We start from the raw sequence: 27,192 nt of genomic DNA, 5'->3' as shown, positions 1-27,192 counted from the left end.
CATGGAATCCTGTGGTTTGAGCCAATGTGGTGTCACCAACTCAGTTGATTCTGACTTCATCATCTCCCCACTAATGGCAATTACTTCTTTACTCTATTCTTTGGGAAAATGGTAGGCTTCAAGGTCCCTCCTGACAGATGCTGCCAAGGCCCTCTACTTGTGGAATGATGGGAGGAAAAGATTTCTTCTATGAAAAAACAAAATTTTTAGAGTTAATCTTTGCATACTTAGTCTCTACACCTTGTGTTGTGTGTGTGTTTCAACTATATATTGATATATAACAAAGAAAAATGCTTAGTCTATGGATTGAATGGAAGCTAAGCCCATCTGTTTACCAGCAATCAAATAAAGAAACTGAACAGTAGCAGAGTCCCAGGAGATGCCTCGTCCCAACCTCTACCTCTGCCTCCTTACGGTAAATCATCATCCTTAGTTCTGACAGCATAGGTTCATTTTATTTGTGTTTGAAGTGACTACATATAGTAATATTTTGTTCATGCCTTCTTTTATTCACCTTTACCTTGTTTTGTCATTTTCTGTGTTTCTTTTCTGGTATATGATTAAGTGGACACAGTCAATCTTCAAACAATAATACCCATCACTTTCAATAAGAACATAAGAAACATGAGAACATTAATTTTTTGTGGCTAAAGTATTTTATTAAATTAAGTATGTAAATTGCTGATGGTTTCATAAGAAATTTTAAAGTAAAGTTATAAAACATTCTCAATAAAAAAGTACAGAATTAACAGCAAAATTACATTTTCTTTATAGTACAAATAAAAACATTTTGTTGGTAATACACTGTCTGAAAATTGTATAATATATTCTCCAGTGAACAGCTGCAATATTATATTTTAATGAGAAGTCTCATTAATTCAATCATTTGTCAATAATGGGTTCATCATTTGGACCATAAAAGTCAATTGCTCAGCTTTAAGGAAAATAATAAAATTTGCCATCAGATAACATGAAGTTATAAAAGGCTTTTCGGGATGTAGATGTATTCTCACCTTATTTCATTAATTCTTCACACTTTTAAGTCACTTTAACATTACTTTAGCATCACTTTCAAGCACCCTGGTTTAATTTCAGAAAACCTGAAGCTATGGCTTATGAGGTACTTACTTAATGACAGCTGGTTTGATGTGAGCAACTCCTCCCTGGCTGTGGTTTCCTTTCCCTGTAATCTCTTACCACCATTCTGCTTAAATTCTTCAGTTTTCTGCTGTAAAACTGTCATCAAGTGTTCTACAGCCTCATCCACATGCAGCCCATGGAGGTCTAAAACATTCTGGAGAACATTATTTTTTAATGAGCCAATATGTTGCACTATTTTCTTTTGGCACAGAGAATGGCTCCGAGGCGCCTATCTGCTTATCAGAGATGGTTTTGAATGCATTTGTTTCTGCATAGTAGTCATTACAAAAGAAAATCATCCCTGCCTTCTCTGGAGGAGTAGTTCCATTTTATATGGGTAAGATACTTTTTAAGTTAAATCACAGATTACTGTGGCTTCCATTGTATTTTTGCTTTTACTGCTGTATAAGCAGAGGAGTAGAGAGATGAAATTGGAATTGGTTCCCTTGAACTTGGAAACACCATTCGGAATTAATTAGCTGTTTAACTAATTAGCAAGTCACTTAACTCTTGGTATGTCCTTTGCTTAATTGTAAAATAAGGGCCTGGACCAGATCAGTGTTTAAATTGGGACTTCACCATTCACAGTGTCCAAAGTTATAAGCAAGACTGTTTCCCTCAGATTCTCAGGTGTGTGACCTAAGAAAGGTAAAATATAATTAGGCTAGCTGGCTGGTGCCCAAATCTCAGCATGCATCAGGATCACCTGAGGGCTTAAAACTGATTGCTGACCTCACCTACCCGCCACCACCCAAGTTTCTGACTCAGTCGGTCTGGGGCAGATTCTGAGGACTTGGTGAGAACTGATCCTCCTTGTGTCAGGATCAGACTGAGAACCACTGGGCCAGGTGGTTATCGGGATCTAGTCCTGTGCTGACTTCTGCTGTCCATCGTGTCTTCAGTAAAGGAAATGAGTTGTATTTTGCTCACCTCTGTATCTTTGATTGCCATTTAGCACAATGCATGCTTGGCAGGAAGTTGGTGTTCAGGAGACGTTTGAATGAATAAATGAGTGTGCATTAAGAATTCCTTTTTAAAGGGTTGATCGTAAATTCATCCTAATGTGTTCCTATACCTTCTTTAGAAAGTTCAGCATTGGAACCACAGGCTAACTGCTGCTTAGTAAGGATTTGGATTAATGCAGTAGGCAGAAATGCATCATTATTGATTGTGTCATTTTCAGAAGCAGCCAATACAATGTGGGCCCATAATTTATAAAATGATCTGACACTTTCCCTTGTTTGTTTCCAAAAGAAGCAAAAATACTTCTTGTGAAGACTGTCTAGCCAGGCTCTGTTACAGTACATTGTGGGTGTTGACCACACCATGTTGACCGTCTGTGAGCCCCTCAGCCTCCCCCCTCCATCCTAGAGCAGATCTAAGAGAGGAGAACTATTACTGGGCTACATCACTAGTTTTCTAACTTCAGTGTGCATCAGAATCACCTCAAAGTCTTGATCACTACAGATTGGTGACAACAGCTTCAGAGTTTCTGACTTAGTGCACCTTGCATAAGACCTGGGATTCTGCATCGCTGACAAGTTCCCAGGTCATGCTGCTCTTGCCGGAACAGTGACCACACCCTGAGAACCACTGGGATAGCTGGTTTCTAAACTGTTAGTAGTAGGCATGTTGACACAACCTAGCCTCATAGAATGGGACTTTGACTTAGATTAACTTAAAAGCTATTGAATTTCCATCATCTCTTAGCTAATTTTCTCAACCTCCTGTCTCCTCTGAAATCCTAAAATATCCTAAAGAGGTATGGGAGAGTTTGAAACATTTAAGTTCATACAGTCTTTACTTCTTGCAATAGGAAAAAAAAAACTTTTTCAGTAAGTCCTGGAAACTTTCTTAGCATTCTCTTTCCCCTTAAACAGGAAAACCCGACAATTTTCGAAGTGTGGACCCTAACCAGTTGCATCAGCATCACCTGGGAGCGAGCAAGAAATGGAAATTGTCAGGATCCACTCCAGACCTGCTAAATCAGAAACTCTGGGGGTTGACCCAGCCATCCATTTTAACAAGCCTTTCTGGTGATTCCGATGTATGCTTAGGTTTAAGAACACTGGTCTAAATTAAACTTCAGGTGTCAGACCATCTTGGAACACATCCCTAAAAGACATAAGGGTAGGAGGACAATTAGAACAAAGGCAGGACTGGCCTTCGGCACAAGATAAGGGGTTAGTGAGGTGGTAGATTTCACTACATTTTGTGAAGGCTTGATCAGAGACTGGAAGATATCTCTGGGGGCAAGATGATCTGGCTTGCGTCAGTGGGGTGGACTTTTTCCCCTTCCTGATGTAAGAGAATAGGAGATGTCAATTCCTTATAGCTGTATGACTCAGAGCAAGCTACGAAAGTTGCTGGTAGCTAAAATAAACTCATTCCCAAGTGCATGGAAACACCTTCTGAAAAATAATGGTTCTTTTGAAAACTGAGGTTTTTTTTCTTTTTTTCCTTTTTTTTTGAGCAATGAAATGAAAATGTATTGGGGTTATTTTTCTTATTTTTTCCAGTATGCTTACAATCAACAAGGAGAACAGCAGGTTTCATAGTAACAAGCAGCAGCTTTTTTAAATACAGTGGAATCTGAAAGGTGAGTATTCTCAACATAACTCAAAGTAGACTTCTGGATAATAGAGAGGAGCAAAGGGGCAACAGAGCTGGGAAAGATCAATTTTATGTGTACATCATATGGGGGTCTAGAGAGGAGGATTACATTTAGGCTAACTGGCCTGTAAACAAAAAATTTTTAAATTTTGATGCCCTATGAATGCTGATGATAAAATACAAATGAACTATCTGATCCTTTACCTCTCTTTTTTTTTTTCTGACCTAACTTTAAAGTTTTTCCATGGATTTTAGAAAAGCTGTTTACCTTGCCAATACAGCCTTTAATCTTCTGTTCACATCAAAACACTTTTTACATCCTAGCATGTGAGTAACAAAGGGCTTCTGAAATACCATGAACAGTGACAATGGTCCATGAACTATTTACAAGTACATTTCCTGATATTTAAGTCTTTCTAACATATTATCCAGATATTTGAGTTTTTCTAGCGTATTATCATTACTGCTTTCTAGTTTTATCTCATTGTGGTCAGAGAACATGCACAGTATGATTTCAGACCTTTTAGATTTATTGAGACTTGTTTTACAACCCAGCATTTGATCGGTTTTGGTGAAGGTACCATGTGATCTTGAAAATAATGTGTCATCTACAGGTGTTGCATGGAATGTTCTGTAATCATCAATGAGGTCATTGTGGTTTGATGATGTTCAAAGGTTCTGTCTTTAATGATTTCTTTGCCCAGTAGCTGCATCAATTGCTGAGAAAGGGGTATTAAAATCAACTCTGCTTATAAACTGTCCATTTCTCTCTTTAATGTGACTTACTTTGCATCATGTATCTGGAAGCTCTGTTATTAGATGTACCCACATTTATGATACTTATGTCTTTCTCATGAATTGGCCAGTGTTTCACTATATGTCTCTCTTTACCTCTAGAAATAACCTTTGTCTTGAAGTCTGCTTTATCTGCACCCTTTTAAGGCACACAGTTTGTATGGCATGTCTTTTTTCATTCATGTACTTCCAACCTGTGTCTGTATATTTCAAGTATGGCTCTTGTACACAACACATAACTGAGTCTTGCATTTAAAAAAAAATCCATCCTGATAATCTCTGCCTTTTAAATTATATGTTTGGTTCATTATTGATACAGTTGAATTTAAGTCTACAGTTTTAGAATTTTTTCCCCTATTTGTCCCCTCTGTTTTTTAGTCCTGTTTCTATGCTTTCCTGCCTACTTTTAGAGTTAATTGAATATTTTTTTAGAATTCCATTTCAATTTTCTATTGCCTTCTAGCTATACCGCTTTATCTTTTTAGTCATTGCTCTAGGGACTACAATGACAATGTTAAGTTTTCAGTTTAGTTAGTAGTCATATTGTTATACTTCATATAAAATATAAGTACCTTGTAACTGTATAAGTTTATCTGCCCTCCCCTCATCCTGTGTGTAACAGTTGTCATATGTATTGTATCCATAAACATCATACACTACAGAACGTAATACTATTACTTTTTGTTTTAAACAGTTCTATCTATTTTTTTAATTAAAAACTTGTCCTGTATCTAACCATCTGTTTGCCTTTCTGGTGCTCCTCTTCTGTCCTAAATATCTGAATTTTCATTTCTCTTAATTATTGAACAAAAACCAAACCCCTGTTTTTAAAATTTCTAAAGCTATAGATCTGCTAACAAATTATCTTAGTTTAATGTTATTTGAAAATGTCTTTATTTCACTTCCACTATTAAAGAATATTTTCACTGGGTGTAGTGTTTTTATCTTTCAGTGCTAAAAGATCTTCTTCCACTGTGTTCCACCCTCCATTTTTTCTGATAAAAGATACGTGTGTGGTTGGGGAGTTGTTGTGGGGGAATTCAAATCATTGTCCTGGAACTTCCCCCAAGGTAAAATATATACATATATTCTATACTTTTTTAAAAAGAGTGAGTGGGACACACCCGCCGGGTGCTCTTCCATTGCTCCTGCTCCCACCAGTATCTGTCTGATTTTTTGTCATTCTCCAGTGCCTTCGCATAGTTGTTTTTACTGATTTGTTTAGAGTTTATATTTATTATCTATGGGAAGTTTGGCCTTACAGAAATTACTCGGCCATTACTGGAAGCAAGACCTTGAGTAATGAATTCTTTTAGGAATCTTATTGACCAGCCCATCATTCCAGCTTGCAGCTATGGTCACACAGTACTCAAATTTATGTTTATTAGATGTAAGCTTTTTTTTCAACTCTGCTACACTTGTTTTTTAAAAAACCCTGGGAAAAGTCTGTAGCTTCCACTCTGGAGAGCTAATTTAAGGAGCAATTTATTATGTTACTGTTAATGGCTTAACGTGAAGTTCACTTTACCTCAAAAGTCAAGAGAGATCTAGGCAATAACAAAGGAGAGCAAGTGCTGTGAACGTGGCATCTGGCTCTACCATGCTCAAGCAAAAACTCACATTCTACACCAGGCTAGGGCCTGGGTGGAGAGATGTACGAAAGCCAGTTATCAAGCCTCTGCTTGTTTTGTGTCATTATAGGCACTTTGAAAACCTGCTGTATCTTATATTCTAGTTGATAGAAAAAAAAACCACAAAATTACAAATATCGGCATATTTCCTGGTAGTTTTAATATCATCTCTACTGGCAGCTTTTGCAAAGCACTTAAAAATAATGATGATAAACCATTTTAGAAACTGATTGTGGTTTTCATTACATTCCAGAACGTATTCATTGAGTCAGTGTTTTTCATTGCAGTATGATAACAAGATATAAGGATGCCAAAATCTGAACTGGTCAAAATTCTACCAGGAAAATGGGACCAGTAGGATACATAGATGTATATAGACACATGTATGTACACACATGGGGATACATCCACTATTTTACATGGAAGCTCTGTGTAATAACAATTATATTATTTAATTCCATTTTAAACTATTGCAAATATTATGAATTCAGTTTCTCTTTAGATCGAAATAAAATCCCCCAAACTATCGAAGAAGATCTCTGAAATGGTTATAACATTTTCATCCTCATAATAGTTTTGGAGGACTATGTTTATGTTCAAAGTCTGCAGTAACACGGTTTGGGGGACAAGTGCATCAGATTGGGATTCAAAAAAATTTTTAATTAAAAAATGTGACCATGGTTTCTCTGTTCTTCATTCTTATCTTCTCTTGGTGGGTTTCTACTTGCAAAATCAGAAGGTTAGACATGATGACCTCTAAGAGCACATACCTTCCTAGTATCTGTGATTCCATAATTCCATACATAGGAGCTGAGACTTGGAGATGCCCCAGAACTGCCCTCTGACCTCTTTGAACCCTATCGATTTACTCTCAGAATACCCTGACAGAATGGTTGTAATAGAAAAATTTAATATTTGCTAATGCCACAAATCACAATTTTTTTACATGCTCAATCAAATTTATAAAAGCCACTGATAAATTCCTCCACCACCCTGTGGTTAAAAATAATCATTCAAGTCAAATGTTAATCCCTAAAGTTGCTTTAGTTAGTTGAAGCCCAAAGGCTTGTTTAGTTATTTTCCATATTCAATGACCAACAAAATTCCAAGCAAGTAAATGAACTCCACAGAGGTTTTTATGATTTGTGTATTGTTTTAAATGTGGGGGAATTATTCTTGTTCTTGAAGTCATGCTGAATATAAAGAATGACTCTAATAGTGAAAGATTTGCTAGTAACTAAATGAATACAGTTGCTGCCTCTAAGGACTGGACTGCAGAATATGTTAGAAATGTGTGCATTCAAGAAAATTACATAGAACTCATAAAAGAGTGTTCTGCTTCTGGGGAAAAAAAAAGAGTAGCAGCTTGCCAAGTAGTGGTATCAAGGTAACTCAGGCAGGTCATTATAGCTGGACAGCCCAACTCCCATATGAAAGGTATGTGCTATTGTCAATATCAGAGTCCACTGCTAGCATCTCATTTTTGTACTGGGGACCATTCTTCCTTCCTTCTGACATATTCTCACAATGGAAAAATAAAAAGGAAAGGGAACTCAAGGTACAGAGAATTGAAGGGACAGGAAAAGGAACAATTGAAGCTGATTTAATGACATGCCTGTTCCACTTACCCACTTACTATTTCTCCATCTCAGTGAGGAGTTGGCCTTAGAACAGGATACGCTTTCAAAAAAAAAAGTAATAGCCCATTTTCCAAGTGTGGAGTGGCTTAGATAACTCATTGTACCTTTCTGTTTTTAAAAACTCAGGTAATAAACTTGATTTGTCCAGCATAATACACAACTAAAGAATGCGGCTTCTTTGTGTCCATTTGGGAAGACAGCTATGCCTTCTGTCACACCACTGAAACTGCATGTATTTCAGTGTCTGTTTTGGATGAATTGGGTTTTCTTTTCTTCACTTTATAAACCCTAAAAAGAATTTTAGAAGTAAGACATACAGTGCTAAAGACCTAAGTTTTGAAACTTGATTGGAATGTTTAGAGGTGGTGCTGGCCCCCAGAATTGCAGAACCCAGAGCGAACAAAGTATAACTTTATGCCTTACTTTTTTCAAAAAGAAAAAAAAATTTGATCTCTTACAGGCCATCTTTCAGCAAGATTTTAGCAGAAAATGCTGGAGGACATGGACATAGACACACACACACCTGCTCTGAGGTTATTATCTTGGAAGGTAAATGAGGGATAAGATGAAAAAGCAATGACAGCATCCAGCCCAGGAGAATGAAAGGAGACAATAATATTCTTAATTCTACGTGGAAGCAGAAGCAAGCCACAGACAGCCTGGGCTCTGGACCAAAGAGGAGAGAGGATAATCAGAAAAAGCCTCAGAAATCAATATTTAATAAAAGAGAATCAAAACATTGCAGTCAGGAGACAGTTTTCATATCAGTTTGGTCTGACAGTTTCAGACCTAGAACAGTAAAGGTTCAAGATGAGTTTATTCTACTCAAATTTACAGACACTCAAATTAGCTTAAGTGGCGATGAAGAGAGCTAAAACTTACTGATCAGAGTCACTAACTGGGCTGAAGAGTCGGTGTTTTCTGGACTCTTCCTCCAGATACTCTATCTTATTTAAAATTAATTTGTTAGTGTTTCTATTATCAGGAATAGTCTTTCAATCTATATCTGAGATAGTCAGACATAGGAGAAACACAATTCACCTATGGTTTCAACCACCTTTTAGGTCAGTAATGGGAGGTGAAGGTTTGAGCAGTGCTGGCCTCAAAAACACACCAAAAAGCATTACCATAGGCCAGAGGTGCAGACCCCACAAAGGAAATGAGTGAAAGCTGCTTACAGACCATTGTTGGATTAATTTCCTCTTGGCACTGTAACAAATCGCCATACATGTAGCAACGAAAAAGCAAACAAATTTATTATCTTACTGTCTGGAGGTCAGAGTCTAAAACGGGTCAGCAGAGCTGTGTTCCTTGCATAGGCCCTAGGGAAGAATCTGGATCCTTGCCTTTTTCAGCTTCCAGACACAGCCCACATTTCTTGGCCAGCCTCCTGATCACTACTACGACTTCACTGATCTTGCTGGAGTCAACACAGCCAATTTAAAAAAAAAAAAAAGTTTTGTCATTTAAATTAAATTAAGAGAGTCTCTTAGCCTTCTTTTTGGAAGACTTCATTTTCCAAGTAAACACTTTGTTGATTTTAAAACCAGTTAATTTTTATTTTTAAAAGTAGTTATTGTAAAAAAAAAACCAACATAAAACTCTTTATTCCTCAGTAACAGCACCTTTACGAGTCTTGTGGCTCGTCCATCAATTCTCTCAATAGTATGCAACAGAATCTTAAACATGGATCTCCAGTTACCCCAGCATCTCTCTCCTTTTTTTATACATTTGAAATTTTTCATAACTAAAGTGAAAGAATTTGAACTATTCTTACAGCTATTTTAAAATGCCCACTTGAAATTATATTTTAGAATCTGAGGCACTTCACTTCTGCCATTGCCAAATGGAATATTAAAAGTTCTGTGATAATAGAAATGGACTTCAAATCCATACAAACTTTTGAAATGTCAAGTATTTCAAAATAGTATCAAAGCTTTTATTTACAACATGGATTTTAGAGTAGGAACACTTTTCAGCTAACCTACATGGAACAGTGTACACCATCAGCTGAAAATGAAGGGAAGACTCAAAATATAGGAAATCTCAAAAATCTTAGTAAAGTTTTTAACTTAATGATCTCAGAAGTATTAATGCTTCAAAATAAAAAAAAGAAAATGTAATTATTTACAGTTATCACACTCTTACGCAGTTTTGAGAAACTTTAAATAATAAATTTTTTATTGTGGTAAAAAAAAAAACTTGTAACATAAAATTTACCATTTTAACGATTTTTGAGTGTACAGTTAGGTAGTATTAAGTTCATATAGTTGTGTAACTAATTGCCAGAACTTTTTCTTCTTGGAAAACTGAAACTCAATACCCATTAAACAAGTACTCATGTTCCCTTTCCTCAGCCTCTGACAGTCACCCTTCTACTTCCCAGTTCTGTGAATTTGACCACTCTAGATACTTCACATTAATGAAGTCATTCAGTATTTGCCTTTTTGTGACTGGCTTAGTTCACTTAGATGTCCTTGAGGCTCCTTCACATTATAGCATGTGTCAATTTTTCCTTTTTTTTTAAGGTTGAATATAATTCCATTACAAGTATATACTACATTTTGCTTATCAATTATATATGGACACTTTAGTTGCTTCCACCTCCTGGCTATTGTCAATAATGCTGCTATGAACATGGATGTATAAATATACTTTCAAGACCCTGCTTTCAGTTCTTTTGGATATATATCCAGAAGTGAAATTGCTGGATTGTATAATCTTTCTATTTTTAATCTTTTGAGGAATAGCCATACAATTTTCTATAGCGGCTGATCATTTTGCATTCCCATCAACAGTGCACAAGGGTTCTACTTTCTCCATAACCTTGCCCACACTCATTCTTTTCTGGTTTTTTGACAGTAGTCATACTAATGGGCATAAGGTGATGTGGTTTTGATTTTGCATCTTTCTAATGATCAGCAATGTTGAGCATCTTTACATATGCTTATTGGCCAATAATAATAATACATTTTTAATTTAAGTTTTTTGTTTTAGTCATTGTCTACCATCTTCAGAGAGACTTAAAAAAACATAAGCATTAATTCTTCAAATATTTCAAAACATAAGTGCAGATAATTTAGTCTTTCAAATGATGCTCATTTTATAAATTTGTACCATCTAGACTGCTGAAGATTTTAAAACTTGAAACTGAACTAAGACTTTTGGGACACTGTGTGTGTAAAAACAGAGATCAGGTTGGCTGTTTGACGCTGTAGCTGGTCAGAGCCCCCACTGTGCCTCTGGGCGTCACGCGTCTGAACAGCCACACCTGAAAATACTTAAACTGTAATTGTATCCACCTGGGATACAACACCAGTAGCTCCTTCCTGAGCAGCTTGTCTGTGAGGGGCAGTGTCGCCCTCCGTAGCTGTCCACTGCAGGAGATGTTCAGGTGACAGACACTTCCTGGACACCCTCAAGCTATCAGAGCGGAGGGGTGAGTACTCATGTCACTCGTCACTCATTTTGCTCATTGTTATGGAGGACCATGGACAACACCCTTAAACTCCTCTTGCTTCAGGAGTCCCTAAGGTAATGGCCAGTGCTGGAGGCCACCAGAATGGGGAGTCCAACACCCTCAGAGCCTGTCTGGTCAACTAGGAGCTGCCAATGTCCTGCTGCATTAGATAACTGAGCCGTATTTCTTTCAGTATGATTATTACTTAGCTCTTAAAATTTGGTATCAATCTACTTGTTCTCCTGTAAGCTGGTAAAACTTTTTGAGTTTTAAATTTCTCTGGACTTTTAAGTGAGTATTCAGAATACTTCCAGCATCTTCCTGGCTTTTGATCTCTTCAGAGATTGCATTAACTAGCAACTTTTTCTAAAGGCTAACATATTCAAACCCAAAGAAGGAAAGTCATAATCCTATTTTAAATGTACCCTGAGTGTCATTGGGTCCAAAGCTGTAAAATGTTACCTTGCTAGTTCCTTTTAAATCACTTGATACCCTGTATGGTACATAAATAATTGAACAGTAACTTTTAATTAAGGCTCTGAAGTGCCAGTTGCTTTATGCAAAATTAAATGCTTTTTAATAGCTAATTAAGAAAACACTTTTAAACAAAGTACCATACCAGGAAACTGAGCAAATTGCTAATTTGATTTGGTTAAGTGTTCTCAGCTGACACTTAGGATTCAGTTCCTTTTCATAAATGAAAGTTCCTTTTTGTTCACAGAGCTCAGAATTTTACTTCAATGCTGCCAACACTTCAAACACAGACCGTATAATAGTAATATTTTATATTAATGTAAAAAAATACCCTATGAATACTTAGGAGCTATGTAATGTATTTCATATCTTTATCTTAAGTTTTATAGCTGGTAAAGGTAACTAAGCATTTTGTACTGAATTGTGCTCCGTCATTCATATGCTTGTTTCCAACCCCCAATATCTTAGAATGTGACCTTATCTGAAAATAGGCCCATTGCAGATGTAATTAGTTAAGATGAGGTCATTCTGGAGTGGGATAGGCTCCTAATCCAGTATAACTGGTGTCCTTATTAGAAGGGGAGTACTGGACACAGACACTTACAGAGGGAAAACATCATATAAAGATGAGAGCAGAGATAAGAGTGGTGCCAAGGCTGCCAAAGGTTGCCGGCAAACTGCCAGAAGCTGAGAGAGTGGTGTGGAACTGCACAGCTCACAGCAGAAACCAGCCCTCCTGACATAGTGACTTCAGACTGCCAGCTTCCATAACCGTGAGACAATACATTTCTATTGCGTAAGCCACCCTTCTTGTGATCCTTCGTCATGGAAGCCCTAGCCTAATGTTACGGACTGAATGTTTGTGTCCCTCAGAATCCATACGTTGCAGTCCCGGTCTCCAGTGTGATGGTATTTGGAAGTAGGTCCTTTGGGAGGTAATTAGGTTTAGATGAGATTGTGCTGGTGAGATCCTGGGATAGGATTAGTGTTCTTATAAACTGAGACTTCAGAGCGCTTGCTCTCTCTTTCTCTCCCTCCCTCTCTCCCTCCCTTCCTCTCCCTATGAGGACACAACAAGAAGGTAGCCATCAGCAGGCCCGTTCTTCCTTCACTAGAACCCAGTGATGTGGTTCCCTGATCTTGGACTTCCCAGCCTCTGATCCGTGAGAACTAAATGTCTTGTTTAAGCCACCAGCCTAGGTGTTTTATTATAGCAGCCTGAGTGGACTAGGAATCAACCAATACACTAAGTAACCCATGAGAAACTCCAAGTTGACTACGAAGCACAAACAGCTCTGCTGGGTGTCTGACATCGAATTTACATAAAAATTTCTCTTAAAAATTTGAAGCTAATTATAATTAAGTGGCAAATGTGTGAACACCCTAAAACTGATCGGAAATTGCTTTTAGAGACAATTTTAGTGAGTAAAACAAATACTTTAAAATATGAGGGTAACTGAGCTCTAAATTTCTTCAATATTGGGAATCTTAGCACTCAGAGTTAATTTAAGTATTCGACAGATTAAAATCCATAGTAATCAAATAAATACACAGGCTTTGGTGAGTGTGATTAGGCAAAAATAACTGTCAGTTCAGTAGCTATACATAATTCCCTAAGGCTAAATAATCAATTCTTTTTTAATCTTCAAAACAACTCTGTAGGGTAAAGCTGTTATTAATCTGACTTTCCAGCTCATCAACCAGCTTAGCAAAGCTAAGTTACTCAACACACTTTTCTTCTTTCTTTCTTTATTAGTTGAAGTAAAGTCAGTTTACAACATCGTGTACTCAACCAAATTTTTACAGATAGCAAGTCATGTGTGACTTCTAGGTGTGGGTACTTAAATGTTATATACCACCCTTAAAGAAAATGCATAAATTTCAAAATACAAACTTCAATAAGTTTATTTTACAAGTCTATCATTATTTTCATAAAAAGCTGAGAAATGGGAAATTATCCTTAGGATTTTCTATCTCTGAACAATAAGGCTCGCTCTTTGAAGTGTGTAATTGTATTAAAGAACAGCCAACCCCTGAACAATGTGGATTTGAACTGCATAGGCCCACTTATACATGAATTCTTTTCAATAAATATAGTACTTGTATTTTCATTTTACAGCTCTTTAAATTAACTGAGTGTGGAGGAAAGCTTGTGTTGGATTAGAGCTTATAATATGTGGAATTAAAAGGAGTAGGATTTGAGTCCTGATTCCAATAAAAAATATTTTCGCTTCCTACCCTTGGGTGAATTATTTATCAGTTTCTTTGTTTTTGACTGCACAGAAAGTCGGTGCCGCTAACCCCTGCATTATTCAAGGGTCAACTGTCTATTTAAATACACTATCTCAGTGAGATTTTATTTTTCTTAAATAGACAACTATAGAAAAATTTCTAACTTGGTGGGATTCTTACTTCTTTTGGATTCTTAAACAGACTCTCACTTAGGATCTGTTTCTTAATTTTTCCATCTAGTATTCTGAGAATTCTATAGAATGGAACTAAAATGTGTTTTGCAAGTGTAAGTTGCTCTTTATTATGAGTGAAACACTAGAATATCAGTGCCATCTTAATATAAGCGTCTCAAATCTTATGTTCTGTATAAGATCACTCGTCTTGCCCTACCAAATGCATTGAAACAAACTCTGCTTTTATTTATTCAAGGTTTTACCACAATTATTACTTTTCCACAAATGTTTCTCAAGCCTTCCTTTATTAATATTATTACAATCTCTATTACAAAATTTCTCTCATATGCAAGATTATGCAAATTATTTAGCTTTTCGCAAAATTTTAGTCACAGTTAGAAGAGATAATGTGTATAATATTCTTATCACGTTGTCAGGCACATAGGAAGCCCTCACTATAAATTAGTTGTTAAGAATAATGATAACAAGATGAGATTCTTTTACTAATGACTACACAGATTTATGTTGTAATAATGGGTTACTATCATGCACATACTGATAATAGTTAACTTCAAATGATTTTAAAAGAATGAGAAATAAATCTTTTGCTTATGCTCAATAAATTAAAAAGCAAATAATGAATGGTTTCTTCCTTTTCTTTATATATGTATACCTTAATACTTTCACCTATTTATCAGTAGGGATACTCAAGAAAGTTAAGCCAAGAGACCCACCTTGCCATGGGGACCTTGGAGGAACAGTGGTGCCTGCATGGCTGTTGCACTTGGTGCCTACAGGTGCTGTATGACCTGAGTCTCATTCTCTATGACTCCCCTGGGACCAGAAAATGGTCTCCAAACTGTGGAAATGCATAATAAAGAAATGCATAAATTGGATGTAGCCTAAAAACAAAAAAGAAAAAAGGTCAGTGAAGACAAGGAAGCAGGGTGAGTGAGGGGATGGGAGTGGAAAATGAGCCTGTAGAAGTGGACTGGACCTAATAGGTCAAATTAGACACATTGGATTTTTATCCTTAGAGCAAAAGAAAGATCCTCCCCCTCCCCCTGCTTTATACAGATATAACTGACGTATAACACTGTGTAAGTTTAAGGTTTATAAAGTATTAATTTGATAATTAATGTTTTATGAAATGATTACAGACATCACATTAGGTAATGTCTCCATTCTGTCACATAATTGCCATTTTTTTTTTGGTATTGTGAGAACATTTAAGATCTAATCTCTTAGCAACTTTCAGTATGCAATATGGTTATTATTAGCTATGATCACCATGCTGTACATTAGTTCTCTAGAACTTGTTAAGCTTATAACTAGAATTTTGAGACTTTAATCAACATCTCTTCATTTTCCCCACCCAGACCCTGGTAACCACCATTCTATGAAAGATCTTGAAGGCATTTCAGCAAGTGTGTGCATTAAACAAATGTATGTGGAGCATGAATTGTAGGAGAGCAAGAGTGGAAGAAGGGAAGCTGGCTCAGAGACCATCCTCATAATCCAGGTACAATATGAATGAATGTGTGTGTTGGGGGAGGGGGAGTTTGGGGCATTACAAAGGCAGTAGAGGTACAGACAAGTGGACAGATTTCCTAAAGGTAAAACCAGCAGGACCTGAAGACTGAATGTGAGGATGTTGTGAGGTACATGGAGGTGTCAGGAGGTTTTTTCACATAAGTCAGTGGTGACAATGTTTATTTGCAGTGATGGATGTTACCTAGGAGAAGAGAATGAATATTGAAGAAAAATGAATTTGGATTTGAGAAGGTAGATATAAAAATCAAGAGCTGTTTGAAGTAAAACAACACGTGAAGTTTCTAGTATCTGAGTCGGATGAGAACTGTCGTCGTGTTGATAGTATTTAATACAACAGAAGACTAGCAGATCCTCTAAGGCAGAGGTGCTGACTTCTGGATTTCTATCACCTGCAGGGGTGTGTGTGTGTGTGTGTGTTTAATATGGTCCAAGACCCACTCTGAAGCCATTGGATCGAAATATGTGGTAGTGATGCCTAGAAACCAGGATTTTTTTAAATGTCCTCAGATAATTCTAAGAAGCAACCAAAATTAAGAATTACTGGCTAAGATAAGGGAAAAACTAAATTGCTGCTTTTTGCCCTATCTTCAAATTTTTTATTGCACTTGTGAATCCTTGTGCAGACATTGTAACTGTACCAAACTTGGGCCTGCTTGCCTGCCATACAGCAAAGTCAATTTACTGACACCAGGTTGTGATGAAGGATAGTACAGTGTTTATTTGTAAGATGCTAAGTAAGGAGTATGGGTGACACATGTTCCAAATGCCCGACCTCCCTGATGGCCTTCAGGGAAGGGTTTTTAAAGGCAGCATTTGGAATGAGGGCTGCAAGGTACATGACTTTCTTCTGGTTGACTGGTGGTGAGTAACAGGGTAGTGTTTCAGGAATCTTAATCATCAACCTTCTGATTCCAGTCTGAGGTTTATATGCTTGTTTTCAGCATGTAGTAACTATTCTCCACCTGGTGGGGGTCTTAATTCCTGCAGAACAAGTCAAAGATGTGTGTCAGACTGTCACGTATATTCCTTAAGGAGGATCTAGGACTCTGTTTTATCCCTGAACTATTATCATTACTTTTCTTGTTCAAGTGCTTTTCCTCTCTTTCTGCACTTCCTCACTTCCCTAATTAGTAACTGCTTGAGTCTGCTCTTTAGAATTCAGGGAAGGCCTAAGAGACTAAAGCTCTTTTCTACAAATAAGAAATGGGGGACGTGGTGGGATTTTTGTACCTGGGAGGTCCCCGCAGGGTCCTGCTTAGTTTCAGCCCTCCTTTTCTTTGATACTGCTCAATCTTGAGGGGAACAGGGGTAGGACAAGAAAGAGAGTAAAGTTTTGGATAGTTCATCATAAACTCGGCAGAGGAACTCAAATTCAGGAGGATTATTTCAACATCACTTAATTGATGATTGACTTCCCTTCCTTTTATCTATATGACCCTGTACCTCAGTCCTTGCTCTTCCCTATTGCCTAGATTAAATCTCCTGGGGTTGACCAAGAACAACAAAATTTCACAGTGAAAAAAAATCTAAGGGGAGGCACCATCAATGGAACAAGTCAAAGGTGTAAGGATCTTCTGAATAATTAATAGAGATCTCTAAGAGGTACAGAATGAATGACCCTGGGTGACATTACCAAACAAAAAGAGTCACGTGGAAGAGAACAATGTTATTGCAGTACTGTGTAACACTCATTTCAAGTGCAAAGCTGTCAGATGCCGGGGTAGCTTTCACTCATCCTAAAGAAAAGGTAGATGTCCACAGACTCTGACAGGTCTTCACCTCATCGCCCTGGTTCTTTAGTCACTGTCAACACAACCAAAACAATCATTTCCCAACCGGGGGAGTTGTGGCCTGGCCTTTCAGAGGCCTCCTTTTTAGAGTTAAGTATAAATAACACGTGATGGAAAGTCTTTAAGCAGTGAATTTGCATTTCAAAGATCAGGGATAACAGACCTCTGAAGTGTCTCCACTGCAGAGCTGTCATCAGGCCAATAGTTCGTTTCATCACAATTTACGCTATGATACAGTAGCCACGTTTTAAAGATAACATTCGGCTAAGTTTACCTTCTTCCTGCTGAAGTTTTTGTTTGCGAATGTTAAATTAACCCCTTGTATAAAGTATGGGCAATTGGTAGGTGTCACTTGTAAAAGTAATATGTGTTCCTAAATATTGCATAAAACAGAGACTGCTGGGGCAGGGGACGGGGCCGGAGAAGGGGGATGATATTTGAGGCATTTGAAAGAAGAAAAAGTAAGAGGAAAATATTCTAAAGTCAATGGCAAAAGCTAAAGAGAGAAAAGAAGATGTCAGAGCTGAGTGACTGAGAGATTATTTTGTTTAATGGGTGTGTTGGTTAATTTTATGTGTCAACTTGACTGGGCTAAGGGTTGCTCAGATAGCTGGTAAAACACTATTTCTGGGTGTGTCTGTGAGGATGTAAAGAAGATCCCCCTTACCAGTGTAGAGGGGTGTCATCCAGTTGCTTGAGATGACACATCTCATGTGCTACTTGAGAAATTTAATGTGTACTTTTAGTAAGGGAGAAGGTATCTGGAGCAAATGGACACTGGGTAGGTACCCAAGCCACAATGTGTAGAATAGGCTGAGACACATCTGTCACGTAAAATTGTACAATGTAGCATCTGCCAGGGTGCCCATGAGGTAATTCTACTGGGTGCTAGAGAAGACTTGGGGTGCACCTGCTTTGGGCATCTTCTCATACCGTTATCTCACAATAATGATTTGTTACTGTGTGACACATCTCTAAAGAGGAAGAGATGAACAGAGCTGGCTGTATGTCGTTACCCGGGAGACTTGACAGTCTCTTGCAGTAATTACTTCAGAAAATGAACTGTAAAGAGTGACTGGGATGTTTAAGAACAGGTGCAAGTATGCCGTGCCTGCTCCCTCTTCCCATGACATGACAACCTTAGAAGCCTTGTATTAAGATAGTCATGTCACTAGATGGTGGAGCTCCCGCTGTCCTGAGTCAGGTGGCAATACAGAGCAGAAGGCTCTGCTATATCTGATGAAACAGAATAAACAAGAAATAAACTTTAGTTATGTAAATCTGTGAGATTTCAGGGTTTACATCACCACATGATAACCTGGCTTATCCTGATTAAGTTGTTATGTCACATTACTGTATTATATCTGGCATTATTTGAGGACTATTGTAAGTTTAAGTGCTTTTATCTCATATTTATACGGTAGTGTTTATATTGGTGGGGATTGGCTACTGCCTTCTTGAAACATTTTCTCTTTATGGCCCAATCTTATTCTCTTTTAGAGTTATAAATTAATATATAAAACATGCCTCTTCTTACCCAGCCCTGCCACTGGGCTATAAGTTAACAACTTTTATGGGTAAAACTTTTAAGCTTTTAAGTATGAGTCTCATGGTTAAGAATTAAAGCAACTACTATTAAAGAGTCCACTTAAAAGCAGATTCTTAAGCTCACAAATGAGCTACATTGAAAATACTGCTTTGTTGCCACTAAGTTGAGAACATGTAATAATATTTTACCTTCACATACTGCTTTAATGTTTCCAGATTTTTTTTCACATGTTTAATCTCTGTTCCACCTCGCTCTGATTTACCGAGTTATTGGAAAAATGTATCATTGCAGGTTCTAGATGACTAGACTGAGGGTCAGACTTACCCAAGGCCTAATCCATGACTAAACAAGATTTATATTCTCCCAAATGAGTGGCATTTATATTACACCATGTGTCAAAACTATAAACCTAATAGTCTTATTTCCTAGGGTTTTCTAAAAAGATGAGGCAATAGCCTTACTTTTAACAGCATAAACTAATATACTGCATTTTGTCTTGAGATAAATGGTTAAAGCTGGATATTTACCTAATACTTGACAAGAAATACAAGAATGATTTAAAACTCTCTTGTGTGCTATTTGGCGAGTTCTTTTCACAAACTTCAAATCTAAAACTATGTGTCTCTGGAAAAAAAACGTGTTTCCATTCTCTGAAAAGGGAATGTTTTAGTACAAAGAAGCATTTATTTTCCAACTGAAAACCTAAGTTTACAACGAGCATCCTTTAGGACCTGCAAGGCAGGGAGTGTGCTGTATTAGATACTGTGTCTGGGGCCCCCTAGTCCATCCTCAGTTTCACTTGGGTCACTAGAAGACCTCTGAAAAGCTGTTCTATTTATGGTTACAAGTTGTAACAGTGAAAGGACACAATAAAATCAGCAAAGGGAAAAGGTACCTGGAGAGCAGTCTAGGAGTAGTCGGGTACAAGTTTCTAGGTGTTCCCTCCCAGTGGAGTCACACAGAGACATCCTTAATTTTCCCAGCAGTGATGTGTGACAACACATGCAAAATGTTGCAAACCATGGAAGCCCCCCTTAGCCTTGATGTGCAGGGTTTTTACTGGGGTTCAGTCAGGTAGGCAGGCAGCCCAGTGTGACTGACCACAGCTCAGACTCCAGTGCCCCCCAACCCCTGACACAGCAAAACAGCCATTCACCACAAAAACAGCATGGCCTAAGGCCTCAGGCATACACAAACAGCTCATCAACCTGGAACCCGTCAAGGGCAGTCCTGAAGACTGGTCTTTCTTTACAATGTGCAGGGTTTGAGCAACTCAGGTCTGCTCAAAAAACATGAACCCTTTTGTGCCTAGAGATAGGCTGGGACCTGGAATTAGGACAAAGCTATTCTGCTGTATGACTAATAGCAAATCCCTTGTAATCCCTAAGCCTCAACTTTCTGATCTTTAAAATGGACTTAACAAAAAACCATAATGATCTCACTGGAGTATAATAAAAAAAAAATAAGCAAAGGAATGTATATAAATAAGGCTCACAGGTTATAATTTACTCAGGTGATTATGGAAATTTGGGGCTATGAGCCTGGTAATAAACATCTGATAGTGTGAATACATTTATTTATTCACTCAATAAACATTCATTGAATACTGAGAATTTGCTAGAGACTAGGAAAAAACAAAATGTTAAACCATACTAACATGCTTCTTGCTCTCACAGAATTTATTATATACTAATGATGGATACAGAGATAAGTGAAAAGACCAGGGCAAAGTTGTGATAAAGATGATGATGGCGTTGGTAGAGGTAGCTTATATGCATCACCAGGTTAGCGGCACTCACCAATTATTACAGCAATTTGATTTATTCTGGACAAGGGACTGTGAGCACGAGGTGCTTGGACCCCTTGTGACTCAAGGCTTTAAAAGCAAGAGTGTGCTCTGCAGACTCTCACCCTGACGTCATAAGGTAAAGCTGCTTGGGTCCTGGGTCATCCCATGGAAGACAGCTGTTTTGACTTTCAATTTTGCACATGTGAGGAATAAATAAGCTTTTGTTAGAATTTTGACACTTCAGGGTCCAAGTTTTATTGCAGCCTCGTCTACCATATCTAATGCAGCATGTAGCTCAGATCTAGGAATTAGGAAGGCCCCAGAGTGCAAAGAATCCCGGGGAATTAAAACGGCTTAGTGCTGTTGAATTAAAGAATGCTCAAAAGGCCAGTGAGAAGAATTAGAATGAAAGGTAGGTATGGTCCAGGCTTTCAAAAGCCTTGTAAACCATATTCAGGAATTTGACAAATGGCAAAGAGCCATGGAAAGTTTTAAGCTAGAATAACAAGCAGGTCAAATTTATGTTTTAGAGTGATTCCTCTTGTTGAGAGGTAGAGAATACCCTGAAGCAGGCCAACAATCTAAGGTTAAGGAGGCAAGTTATAGAGGCTACGGCTCAAGGCGAAGGAAAGTTATCCTCAAGTGATGGGGAAACTGGAGGTAAGGGGCAGGGAGGGACAAGATTTAAATAGGCCTTTATGAAGGCTTTGAGTGGAGAGTTTCAGCAATTTATCTATATAGGCCAATGTTTCTGTAAAATACGCAAATGTAAGATGTTTTAACCTTCATCATCTGACTCTCTCTACTCTGACTTCCCCTCTGTCACAAGTCTGCCTCCTGTCAGGCGGCTTTGTAGAGGCTGCCCACCTATCTGAACTCAGTTAGGGGAAGCTGAGCTGGGGATACATTTAGTTTGGGTTTAATATGATACTGTTATGTAGCCTGCAGTCACTTCCATGTATAGTTATTCCACATATATTCCACATACAGTTTAGCTGGTCCCATGGAGGAATGGCTTCCAAGAAAACTCAGTTCGAAGGAGAAATAATTTCCAACCTAGAATTCAGTAAACTAGGCAACCTTCAATAAAATGAGATAAAAGAATGCATATATTCTCTGACCAGTGTGTAACATCTCAGAAAATGTACCATGCTCCTTATTTTAGGAAAGTGCTAAACAATATGTTTGTATGTATTTCCAGTATATTTAAAATTCTATAAACAGGATATGACTTAACTCAGACACACTTTTATTTCCAAAAATCGTCTCTTTGCTCTAAATTGTACTTGGTAGATTGCCAAAAATATCACGAAGATACAGTTGGCACTTGATGGCAGTAACAGCTAATATACAAAAACCCCTGAGTTGAAATGACAAAGGTTACCCTTATGAGCTGCATTCCGTAATAAACAGTTATCATTATCATTTTAAAGAAAAGTTTGGGCAAGAAACTAACTTTGAAAAATACACAGATGGTTTTACTATTTTTTTCCTATAATAACATTGTCAGATTACTGGTACTTGACACTGTATTTCTCTCCTCTCTCAACTCTTCCACAGTTTAAACACAAAGTGATCATCCAGGAACACTGTCAGCACCCTAGGAGTTCCCCCACTCCCGGTTTTCCAGTCACCATTTCCATACACACCTCCCCAAATGTGTGACTGTCCTGGCCTTTATGGTTATCAATCCCTTGATTTTATTTATAGTTTTACTCTTTAATATTCATCTCTAAATACTGTCATTACATTTATGTTTTTGAGTTTTATATAAATGGAATCATACAATCTATACTCTTGTATGTGGGTTCCTTTTACTCACCTCCATATTTCTAAGACACATTCCTATCATTGAGGTAGCTCTATTTTGTTCATTTTCCATTTGGGATAGGTTTCCACTGTGTGAGTGTATCGTGACTTAGTTATCCATTTCTAGTATTCATGGATATCTGAGTTGTTTCCAGCTTCGATGATTTCCAGTGCACCAGAAGCTGCACTAGACTATATCAGTCTCACTTTTAGAACTCACCAGCTGTTTGTAGATAAAGGCAGGAAGATACATTTTTATAAAATTTAAAAACATTTAGTCACCCTTATGAATGCTAGGTTTCCTTCCACTTTCTCACCACAATGACAGCTTATTTAAATAAACTCTGCTGAGCACTTTAATTGTACCTTTCCCTGTTTATGCTGATGAATTTATATTAACTAAGGCAGTATTATTAGCTTTCCAATAAAAAATGTATTTACTGAAATAGCCATTGGACTAAATAAGTACAAAACATATTGATCAATGGTACTCAAAATGAAACAGATTCAGGCCTCAGAAATGAAATAGGATAGATTTCTAGAAAGTCGTTTTAGGTATGATGGAACACACACACCTAGCCCTCTAAATTGTAATCTCACTGATATTTTGTTAATATAGTGAATAAAGAAAAATTGGAAGGGAGGATGTGAAGAAAAAAAAGAGGCAATGAGTAAGTGGATTATCCTGTCACTAAAACTGATCGTTCTCCCTCATTCAAGTCAGCTGATCAGTGGTCAGGCTGGATTTGTCTGGCCATCAAGCTGGATTTGCCCATTAGGCTCTGGGATTGTATGTAATTTTATAATAGCTGAATCTGCCATCAAAACTAGTCACTTCCAGAAATTTAGAATTGAGATTTTAGTGCCCTATCTTATGGCAAGCTAGTCATATATATGTATGTGTTTTAAGTCCTCTTGGCATCATATGGAGGGGAAAATAAAGCAATAGGTAAAAACAAGAAAGAACTTCAAGTTTAATCAATGGTTGGAAGAAAAATATTTTCTGAGAATGAATTATGATTTGAGGTCCTTTGGCATGAATTGTGATGCATCCTGAATAGCAAAAGGGAGTCTGGATGTTACTGTAGGAAGGATGAGTGTGTTGCATTTAATTGCCCAAAATTTGGCAAAAACATCAAAAAGGATAATACAGAGAAAAAAAAGCAAGAGATAAACTTGGAAGAAGAAAGACAACAATTGATCAGCTCCTTTGTCTCATTCTTGGCCAAGAAACTCCCTTCTAAGGCTTCATTCAATCCAAAAAACTGCCAATCATTACAAAAGAAAGTTTCTACAGTTCTTTTCTCTCTTACCTCCAGAGACAGAAGAATATCAGAGGAATAGTGGACAAAAAACATTTGTAATAAAAAAAACTCTCATTGGAAATAATTTAACGGGATCGATTCTAGTAAAATCACTGACAGACATTTTAAAATTTGGCGATTTATTTATTTAATAATATTTTATCCACTAAGGAAATACCCTGGGGTTTAGATATATAGCAAGATGTACTGTAGTTGAAGCAATGTATAAAAGTTGCTGTATTACTGATATTGTGTGTGACTATAAATTGTGTATGAGCAATTTTATGTTTATCTACTTTCATGTTTATATTTCTAAGAAGTCTAGAAAGTCTTTTGGTAGGATAGTTAAACATTCTGTACAATAGGAGTAATTCTGCTTAGGACTTATTGAACACAATCAAGTCTTGGTGTTGAATTATTTAAAAAAGAAATATTGACCTTAAACTGAAATGACGAAAAAAAACAGAATTAAAAAAATTAAGATAATGTCAAGCTAAACCTAAGCCATTAAGAAAGAGTTTTTAAATAAGGATTGTTAAAACCTGAAACGGATTACCTAGATGAAGTCAGAGAATTTACTTTCCTGGTAAGATGATGAAGAACTGAAAAACTGTAAGATGGTTTGAAATGTGACTAGAGAAATATTTTTAGGACATAAGGGGAAAATGCAGTCAACTATTTTTCAAGAAAACCCACCTCTCAGATCTGCTGTGGGGAGCATAGTTGAAGCCAGCCCCAGTGCTATACTCTGAAATCCATCACCACATTTGTGCTGGTGTTTCCTGCCAGTGACTGCGGCTGGGATACTGAAGGCAGGCTCATTACAGGGGGATGTGCTGGATGTGACATTTGACTTTGGCTTGAAGACTCCCTGCTGGCCTTGCCAAATCTCCTAAAAACTGCACTGCAGTCCAGAATTCACTTCCCTCCCTCCCTTCTTCCCTTGCTTCCTTCTCTCCTTCATAGAGGTCAGCCCCAAATTGTGTTCTTTTAGCTCTCCTAGCCTCCTATAGCTCCTTCCCTATTTTCCCTCTCAGATGGTTCTCACAGTGAATCTCTTGCACATCTAAGCCAGTCTTGGTGTTTGCTTCTCAGAGGATCTGGTCTAATGTATGGGAATTCTGTTTGCCCGGGTTCAAAAATAAAATAAAAAACATTAAAACAAAGGAGAAGGAGAAACAAGTGTAGCTATCTCATAAATTGTTAGCAACCCATCTCATATTAAAGATTTATTTAAGGACTAAGAAATTTATATGTAAAACTGATTAGATTTAGTTTGTCTTTGTTATTTATATTTAAAAAACTGTTAAAAACAGTTTGCTAGGGGACTATTTTTAAAATTTTATTTTTATTGAAGTGTAGTTGGTTTCAGGTGTACAGCAAAGTGATTCAGTTATACATATATATTTTCAGATTTTTTTTCCATTAATACGTTATTATAAGAAATTTAATATAGTATCCTGTGCCATACAGTAGGTCCTTGCTTTTTATCTATTTTATATATAGTAATGTGTATCTGTTAATCCCAAACTCCTAATTTAACCCTCCCCAACCCTTTCCCCTTTGGTGACCATAGTTAATTTCCTATGTCTGTGAGTCTATTTTTAGGAGACACAATTATAAAAAAATAAACTTCAATTATCCATTCTACTGATTTTGGACAAAGACGAATGTATTTTATGAAAATAAAACTTCCTTATCCACTTGACAAAATGCACAGGCTCTTAGCTTAGTATCTACTATAATTCTCTGAGAAGAACTATAGTCCAGTATCATATTGTTTCTCATTTTTTCATACAAAAAGAGAAATATGGAGGCATGATAAGGAAAAAGGACATTATCTATGGCAGATTTTGTTTTCCAAAGACAGGCTACAGTATCCTCCAACCCATGTGCTCTTTTGCAGGGTGGCTTTGCAACCCTCCCTTGAAGAGGTGGGTCTGTGTTCCCCTCATTTTGAAACTTGTCAGGCTTGGGTTCTTTTGATCAGTAGAGAATGGTGGTGGTTCCCATTCTTAGATCTGTGAGTTCATGGTGCTTACTACCTTTGGAAAATTTCTGACCACTATTAATTCTTTACTTATTTCTTCTGCCACATTTTCTTTCTCTTCTCCTTCTGAAACTCCAGACAACACATACAACTGGATTTTGCCTCACAGATGTCAAATGCTCTGATCCACTTTTCATCTTTGTGTTTTAGTTTGCAGAACTTCTATTGACTTATCTTCAGGTTTCACTTTTTTATTCTGTTGTGTCTAGTCTGTTGAAATCACATTTCCAAAAATCTCTGATTGTATCTTTCTTTTTATTTTCATTTTTTTTTTCAATAATCTTGATCCTTCTGCTGTAGTTCTCCACTTGCTTCCATACGTGGGTACCTAAATCAGTCTGCACTGTAGTTGAGCTGGGTCAACATTAGTTAGGTTCAGTTCAACATTGGCTTCAAACATTTTTGAGGGCACAGTCAGGATTCTCCTTCTATAGGAACTAGGCCTCATAGAAGTCTTTGTACTTAATAACCCAGCATTCTGAGTCTTGGGAGGTCTCTATACCTTACAACCTGGCTGTTAATTTTTTTTTTCTTAGGGAGAGCATTCTTTGCTCTTCAGTCATGTCTTCAATTTTCAGTCTTGTCCTTGTGAGTTCTCTCTTTCCTGACGTTTTATCCCAGCCTTAGAGGCCTCTTGCAGGATCTCATAGAGAGATTTTTCTCTTCTGCTACTTCTTTAGCCTTTGGCAGCTACTGCTTTGGATTGGGTAAATATCCAGGTTGCTTTGTAGGCATCTTTCCCATCTTTCTCGTCCTAACCTCAGCTCTTAGCCACTGTCATACTTGAGAAAGTTTGTGTACCTTGAGGTAGTTGGGATAGGAGTATTCTTGTCTGACTGTAGCCTTTAGAGCTTAAAATCTTTGTTCTAAGTGATGGCCCATGGGCTAGAGCTGGCAAGTAGTCGTACACTCACTCTGTAGCTAGGAATCCTTGGATTATAAACTGTCACATTAGTCCATACATGTGCATTAAAAGATGGTTAAATGATCAGCTAGTGTCTCCTTATCCCTTTCTATGGCAATCTTCTTTCTAATTCATAAGAGAGAAAAGTTCTGTGGGCTTTTTCTTCTTAAGAATGTCTTACTACTTCCTGAATTTTAGTTTTTTTAGATGCCTTTGCTTCCTCAGTTCCATGACAATTTTTCTTAATAATTGAAGTTAAATTAGCATAAAACATTATATGTTTCT

The 27,192-nt window shown here is 37.3% G+C and overlaps 1 long non-coding RNA gene across 1 annotated transcript; it reads left to right on the top strand.

Moving 5' to 3' along the window:
* The first annotated feature begins 944 nt into the window (after positions 1 to 944).
* On the top strand, positions 945 to 8,352 carry LOC140697413 (uncharacterized). Its single transcript, XR_012074431.1, has 3 exons — positions 945 to 1,477; positions 3,660 to 3,739; positions 8,280 to 8,352. It is a non-coding gene; the product is annotated as an uncharacterized lncRNA (long non-coding RNA).
* The last annotated feature ends 18,840 nt before the right edge of the window (positions 8,353 to 27,192 follow it).

This window comes from Vicugna pacos, chromosome 7, assembly GCF_048564905.1.
Source record: "Vicugna pacos chromosome 7, VicPac4, whole genome shotgun sequence".
Classification (NCBI taxonomy): domain Eukaryota; kingdom Metazoa; phylum Chordata; class Mammalia; order Artiodactyla; family Camelidae; genus Vicugna; species Vicugna pacos.
This window is presented reverse-complemented; position numbering and strand designations above follow the sequence as displayed.